The following is a 7,626-nucleotide window of genomic DNA, read 5'->3' as shown; positions in this document are numbered from 1 at the left end:
CAAATAGCACCTTTAAGACTAACAAATAGCACCTTTAAGACTAACCTTTAAGACTAAGACTGAGTGGTGGGTATGGCCTTATGACACACTTCTGGTGATGGCAGGGGGTGTGGCCTTATGACACGCTTCTGGTGATGTCAGGGGGTGTGGCCAATGCTAATGAGTTATGCTAATGAGTTCCCCTAGCTCTTTTTCTACGAAACGACCCCTGCTGAGAGGAATCGGTTCAAGTCTCCCTGGTCTGACATGCTCCAGGCCGGAGCGTCAGGGGGGAGTTCAGTCAAGGAAAGTAAAAAGGTAGAAGAGAACAAGTGGGGGAGGAGGCGCAGAGAAGGAGGAACATACAAAGGAGGCGCAGAGAAGGAGGAACATACAAAGAGTTAAGGCTAAAATCAGAAAGCCAGTAGAAACAGAAAGCAGTCAAAAAAGGCACTAGTGCCAACTTCGTGCTGCTCTCCCTACTGAGGCAGGAACAAAAACTGAATTGAGGGGCGTGTCCCACCAAGAGGACAGGAAGTGAAGTTTTGGTTCCTGCCTCCCGAAGGATAGGGTGGGAAACACCCATCAAGATGTCCTCCTCTCAGAGGGAGAAACTATAGTTAGTTTAATGAAACCAAAATTTTGTATGACATTTGAACTAAGCCATGATATATTTTCAAAACAAGCATAGACTAACTAGAAATTAATAACACAGAAATCTGGACACAAAACATGAAATATGTTACCTGAATTCAGATATTTTTTAAAGAAACCCTCTAATGATATATAGGAGATGTATAAATGACAGGCATGTTAAGGTGAAGATCAGCACCACAGAAGAAGGCTAGCCATGTTAGCGTCCTTCAGCAAAAGCCCCCCCAAAAAATGAGTCTTGTATTAAGTGGCCTAAATGGCACTGTGAGACATAAGAATCAATGTATAACTATTAATAGAATACCATAATGTACAGATTCCTCAACAGCAAATACTGTGAAGAGTTAATACAATACAAGCAGTTTGTTAACTAGCTTTCTTACTCTAATTCAGGTCAAAATATGTTACATGAGGTTTGCCAGTAAAGTCACACTTGAGAATTATCTCCCTTATAAATAAAAGCCAAATGGTGGTGGCACTTCTCTAGAACATTCCACACGCTCCAAAATCTGTTCGCTCTCTGATCTGTCATTCAGGGGGTCTCCCTATCCACTGGCTGCTTTGCCTGAGTCCTGCCTCCAACATTCTAAACATTTTGCTTTTCCTCTCCCCCCCATAGCCAGTCAGAACACAGAGGTTATTTGCATATGCAGCCTCACTGGCCTTTGCCTCGGAACACAGAGGTTGTTTGTATATGCGACTTGATTAGCTTTTGCCTCTAACATTCTAAACAGTTTGCTCTTCTGTGGTAAAATGTGTCCAATCTCCAGATGAGGGCTGGAGATCACTCAGAATTACAACTGCTTTCCAGATGGCAGAGATCCATTCCCCTGGAGAAAATGGTGGGCTCTGAATCCTTATATGCTGCTGAGGTGGCCCCCATGACACCCAATGTGACGTAGAAGTCAGGGCTTCAGAGCATGGGAGAGGCTGCAGGTGTGTGGGGGGGTGGAAAGCTGAAGAGTGAGGGGGAAATAAAGGTAGGTTGATGACTGGCTGGGAAGGAGACAGGGTTGCCAACTCCAGGTGGGAAATTCCTGGAGATGTGAGGGATGGATCCTGGAGAGGGTGAGGTTTCAGGAGGCGTGGGACCTCGGACAGGTACAAAGCCACTGACTCCACCCTCCAAACCAACTATTCCCTTCTGGGGAACCACCATTGCCAATCTCCAGGTGAGGACTGGAGATCACTCAAAATTCCAACTGTTCTTTAGGTAGCAGAGATCAATTCCTCTGGAGAAAATGGTGGACTCAGTGTCATTATACCCTGCTGAGGTCGCCACAGCAAATTGACACTGAGTGTCCAATGCCGGGACACCCACCCAGAGCCTCTTTCTAGAGGCCGTTGTATTTATTTCCTAGTTAATAATATAAAGAGGCATGGATAAGTACTGGACACTGTTTTCCAAATTTTATAATCCATGCAAGAAGCTAAAATGTTTCTTTCTGCAGACACAAGCACCCATCACTTCCCCTTCCTTAGTACAGTGAGACTCATGCTGCTTAGGTTGTCAAAAAGTTTTGCATGAAATTTTACTTCTGGATTAAGAGGTCTGAGTACAACTTTATGCACATCACGGGTATGTTTCAGGTTGCCTCTTTCCTACTACGGTCCTAATGTCCCAGGCAAGCACTAATGGGGTCAGATGAGGTGGAAATGGGGTGCTGACATGACCCTGTGTTTGTATAGAAAATTGCTCATGGCCTCTTCAATCCTAGCCTTTGTCAGAAATCAAACTCTGTCAGAAGTTTTTTATTTCAATTGCTCATCTACAAATGCCTGCTTGAACAGAGAACTCTCCTCTGCTCTCTAATGTTGGCAGGCAGGAAACTAGAGTGTCTTCCCGAAAAACAGTTGTATAAATTTGAGCCAAGACCAAGACCTGCCCCCACCCCACCCCTGAAAATCCATGAGACAATAAGAAATTGCCTCAGTATCTCACTTTTCATATGGTTATTTCATATGGAGCAAGGCTTCCATAGAAGTGGTGTTAAAAACTTACAACAGTAGACCATAAACCATTTATTCAATAGCAGTGTTATTGAAATTAATAAACAGGGATTATGCAATAAAATTTCATAAGATCCGAAGCAGCTTCATCTGCTGTATTTTTATGCAATTATGCAATTATGTCTTTTAATCTGAAGGTTAATGAGATAAAGATTCTGATTTGGAATACACTAGAGTAGAAATCTTCTAGCATTGAGATTTTCTGTTAAAACAGGACACTGCAATAGGCATTTTGAACTACTTTTATCAGAGTCTGTAGACTCAAAAACAATGTTGTCATCATAGGAAAAGAATGCTATGGCAGTTCAGAGACTGACTGGTTGGAAGTCACTGGACAAGAAGATGAAACACATCTATGTTGCAAAGTACAGGTCTTAAAGTACTTCCCACTTACAGGACTAGTGGATAGCTTCTGTAGTACCTTTCTCAAAGCTTCCAGGAACAATTGATCAGGTGACTCCTCCAGGCTACTTGGTGCAAATCACTGATGTCAAGACAGGTTTGACACCTTGGGCAAGCTGGCACAGCTATGACACTGCAGGACCTTTGTGTACCAAAGTAAGTGTGGCCAGTTCAGTGTGATCAGGGTGCAATGTGTGATCTTTCACCCAATGAACTGGGTGATGAGGAGGATAACAGCCATCCCGATCAGTGTCAAAGGAAACTGTTCCACAGGGATGGGTGACCCATACCTGCCCTAAAGCAAAAAAATGACTCTGTTGTGCACGGTGGCAAACAGGTCATCCTCTGTAATGCCTCAACAATGAAACACCTGGTTCATGCAAGTGTCACTGAGTGTCCATTCATGCATTGTGGTGCTCTGGCAACTAAGTATGTCTCCTCAAGTGTTACTGTCATTTGCAACATGCATAAGAATGATGTTGGACTTGATACATAACTCCCACAGGCAGCATGCACGGCTGTTCAGAATTCTGGATGTTGTACCACTTTGCTTGCCAATGTAATTCTAAGGACCCTGCCCCCTCCTCCAGCTGAGACCCCTTGGTTAGTCAGGTCCCCCCCTTATTTTGGACTTAGTCATTCTAAGTGCCAAGGGGACCTGAAACTAGGGAGTGCCATAAAAGCACTGGGGTTCTGCCATAACAATAGAAATTCCCAGGGATAGGAGATGAAGGGTGTGCTGGCATCACAAATTGATTAAATGCAATCTTCCCCAGCTCATGGTTCTCTATAACAACAAAACTTCACTTCATTCTCAGTAACAAATGACTTTTCAACACTGGAATATCCTGGCATAATCTCAGAGGTGTCTGCCCAGGCAAAGGAAGTTGCTGTTTCATTAACAAATGCCTGCTTCATCTTTTCCATTGTTTTGCACAATAAAGAAGGGCACTCAAGTCGTTAATTTATGCTACATCCTACTTCAGGAGCTATCTTGATTCACCCAAACTATTGTGTCATATATATATATATATATATATATACACCAAATTCGGTGAGAGCACTCCTACCGTAGCGTAGGTGCTCACTAAGAAGGGATTTTTAGAAATTCGACCCCTCACTTCATTTTTTTCACTACAATCTTCTCTGTTAGAATTCCTACAACAAATGTCACATTTCAGACTTCCCATCAACAGTATTATGACTGGATTTATGGAACTTAAATACTGTAGCAAAGCATGGGCATCAGGCTAGTTAAAATATAAAAGAGTAAGAGTACAATACAACCTTAAACAGAGACTAACAAAATCTGTTGTAGGGTATGAGCTTTCAGGTGGAGCTGCAGTGGCTCAAGTGGTTAAGACGCTGAACTGCAGGCTGTGGAAGGTCAGTAGTTCAGCAGTTCGAGACCCAGGGTGCCGCAAGACAGAGTGAGCTCCCGTCTCTAGTTCCAGCTCCTGCCAACCTAGCAGTTCGAAAGCAAGAAATTGCAAGTAGATAAATAGGTACCACTTCGGTGGGAAGGTAACAGCGTTCCGTGGGCCTTGGTGTTTAGTCATGCTGGCCACATGATCCAGGAGAAAATTATTCTCATGTATGTGAAGGTGCTGCTCTCTCTCTGGTAGTGGGTACTGCTACTAAACACAGATTACAAAATATTCATGAATATTCACAAATATTTTAGCTACTAGATTAAAAAAGGTGTTAACCCAAATTATCCATCAAGATCAAGCGGGATTTTTGCCGAAAAGACAAATGAAAAACAATATACCAACTATTATTAATGTTCTAGAATACTATGAAATACATCCAGAGAAACAGATGGCATTAATCTTTCTAGATGCAGAGAAAGCCTGTATCCTGGGAATTTTTGCTTCAAAAATTGGCACTATGGGATTGTGGATTACAGTTTTTGACAATGATCAGAGCGATATCAAAAAAGCAAGATCAACAGAACTGCTTGATTTCAACATATTGAGATCAAGAATGGGAGGAAGAATTCTGTTTTTCTTTGGGATGGTGAAGTACCTGGCATAGAAACACTAAGCCCATTAGGGAGAACAGCACTGCTTCTATAATTTCATTCTGCAAAAATGAATCCATTTCTGGGATTAGGGCTGGGCTGGGCAGGGTAGACATAAACACTCGAGGCAGAAGGGAAGAGAAGTTTATTGCATATCCTAGTCTGATGATATCAAATACCCAGTAATTTGATGTCATGGTCTCCCAGGAGTTATTGATGGAGGTGAAGAACAGGAGGCATATGTACCCTGAGAAGTCCTACTTGGGGCCTGAAGAATCCTTGGACTGATGGCCAAAGACTTAGGAGAGGATGAAGAGAGGTCTTTCTCTCCCCCTTTCTCCTCCCCTCATACCTGGAATAAAACGTTTTTTATCTTAAACACAGGAGTCTCTCTCTCTCTTTTTCTGGAGTGCTCCCTCTGGCTCTTTACCTCCCTCTCTGTCTCTGAAGAAGAAAAAGTGTGCTTGCACATAAAAGCTTATACCTGGAATAAAACATTAAAAGTCCCATGGGCCAATTTTCCTGCTCTCTCTGGCTCTTTCCCTCCCACTCCCTCCCAAGAGGAGGAGAGGGGGAGGAGCCCTCAGCCATTCAAGGGAAGGTTTTCTTTCTCTCCTATGAAGCAGGAAATAGGAGAGACTGGCCCAAAGGAGCTGAGATGTTAGAAACAAGAAGCAGGAAGCAGCACAGAGTGAGCTGTGGATTGAAGGCTTGCAGGGGCCGGATTCAGCCCACGGACTGTATGTTTGACACCCCAGACCTAGTTCCTTAAACTACAGTACTTTGAAAATTATATTTCTATCCTACTCTTCCTCCATAAAGATCAAGGAGGCATTCATGGTTCTTTTTCTTCCATATTTCCATGTATTTTCATAACATTTCTGTGAAGCAGGTCAGACCATCCCAAGGGCATCCAGTGAGTATCATTAACTGTGCCCAGCATTAACCACTATGAAATACTGGCTCTTGAACAAGGTTGACTTGGAAGCTTTTATACAGGTTAAGAATTATCACCTGTCTTTTTTTTGCCTATTGTTTCGAAAAGGCTTAATGATCTATCCATAGCTTTCCCCTCTTGGTGAGAGAAGGGTGGAGTACAGGCGACAAATTCTCCACTTGACATCCCTCAGGTCCCAAGTACTGGGCTTGACAAGGGCTTGAGTCATAACACAATCCTCTTTGCATGTTTCTACATAACAAGCCAAAGAATAAAGTAAGCAGAAATGTATTTTGATGTTAATAACATAGTATTGGAAAACTCATGATGGTCCTTTCCACAATTCCATTCTACGGAAACAACTACATTAGCTTCTAACATGGCATATTACACCCCTCTTCATAATTTGCCTGTGGCGTACAACCTTTCCAAATCCTACATCCACCATAAACCCTTAGGTTGCATTACTACACTAAGTTTCCAGCATGTTGCAGGAAGTCTTAACATCACAGTCACATGACAGGAAAAAGAAGAACCAGAGCTGTGGACTCCTAGGAGGAGCGAGCTCCAAAGTACAAACGTGCATAGACTGTTATTGAACCAATTGGTGGGTAACAGCCAGGCTAGGTTGTCCCGGGCAGAAGTGAGAAAGTCAAAGGAGAGCTTTCACTGAATCTACCTGAATTGGGGGGGGGGGAGCTCTCTGCTACTTAGTGACTTTGCCTGACCATCCTGCTGGCTCCTCTCACTATGAGTATAAAGAGAGACAGGAGATATGGTGCCCTTGCACCACGTGCACAAGCAGCAAAAAATATGGTGGCTATTTAAGGGCTTGCAACCCACTGAGGCTTCCAACCCCTGCACTGAAGATCACTGATGTACATGAACAGAACAGAACAGCTGCCCTCCATCTGAAAACCCAGGGATGAAGAAATATCATAGGAACCCTGAAATGAAAAGTAAACATAATGATCTCATCCAATCTACATACCAATTTGCCAAATGTAAAACTTCCACTGGAATGAAGCCTGATGATGTAAAACCTCTTTGATTTACAGAACCAATATCCACTTTGAACAATTTGTAAAGTTAAGCTGCACGAAACACTCCAAAATAATGTTCTGATCCCCAGGGAATGGCTTTTAGAGTAATTCTCAGGCCTGCATACTGCCCAGAATGTTTTATTATAATGGATTATCAATGCACCTTGCTCAAAGGTAGTCTTGCACACTGGTTAAATTCTTGTACCAGCAAATGAAATCTGTCCAATTCACAATTTTTATATATATGCATCACCTATGCCCCAAAAGGATCCTCCCTATGCAAAATGAAAACCAATCTGAACTGAGTCCAGTATGCACATGGCCTTATGATCCCACAACAAAGACAAAAAAAAAATTGTAATATTTTTAATATCTATATATGAAAAGGGAAGATAGTTTTCCAAAGACCCCAAATCACAGTAAAATTCTAGTATGAAGAAGAGTTTGACCCAAACTCTGCATATCTGGACCTCATAATTAAGGAGCTGACAGAGCAGCTTCTTAACAGAAAGAAAGATCATGTCACTGTGATGCATGCCACAGTAACATCTATATTAGATTACTGCTATATGCTCTAC

The 7,626-nt window shown here is 42.6% G+C and overlaps 1 protein-coding gene across 1 annotated transcript in view; it reads right to left on the bottom strand.

Annotated features, from left to right (window-relative positions):
* The window catches only part of LOC107121001 (vesicle transport through interaction with t-SNAREs homolog 1A-like), a 327,612-nt gene that overhangs the window by 301,708 nt on the left and 18,278 nt on the right, over positions 1 to 7,626 (bottom strand).

This window comes from Gekko japonicus, unplaced genomic scaffold (assembly GCF_001447785.1).
Source record: "Gekko japonicus isolate JY-2015 unplaced genomic scaffold, Gekko_japonicus_V1.1 scaffold180, whole genome shotgun sequence".
Lineage (NCBI taxonomy): Eukaryota > Metazoa > Chordata > Lepidosauria > Squamata > Gekkonidae > Gekko > Gekko japonicus.
The sequence above is the reverse complement of the archived record's forward strand: the minus strand, read 5'-3'. Positions and strand labels throughout refer to the sequence as shown.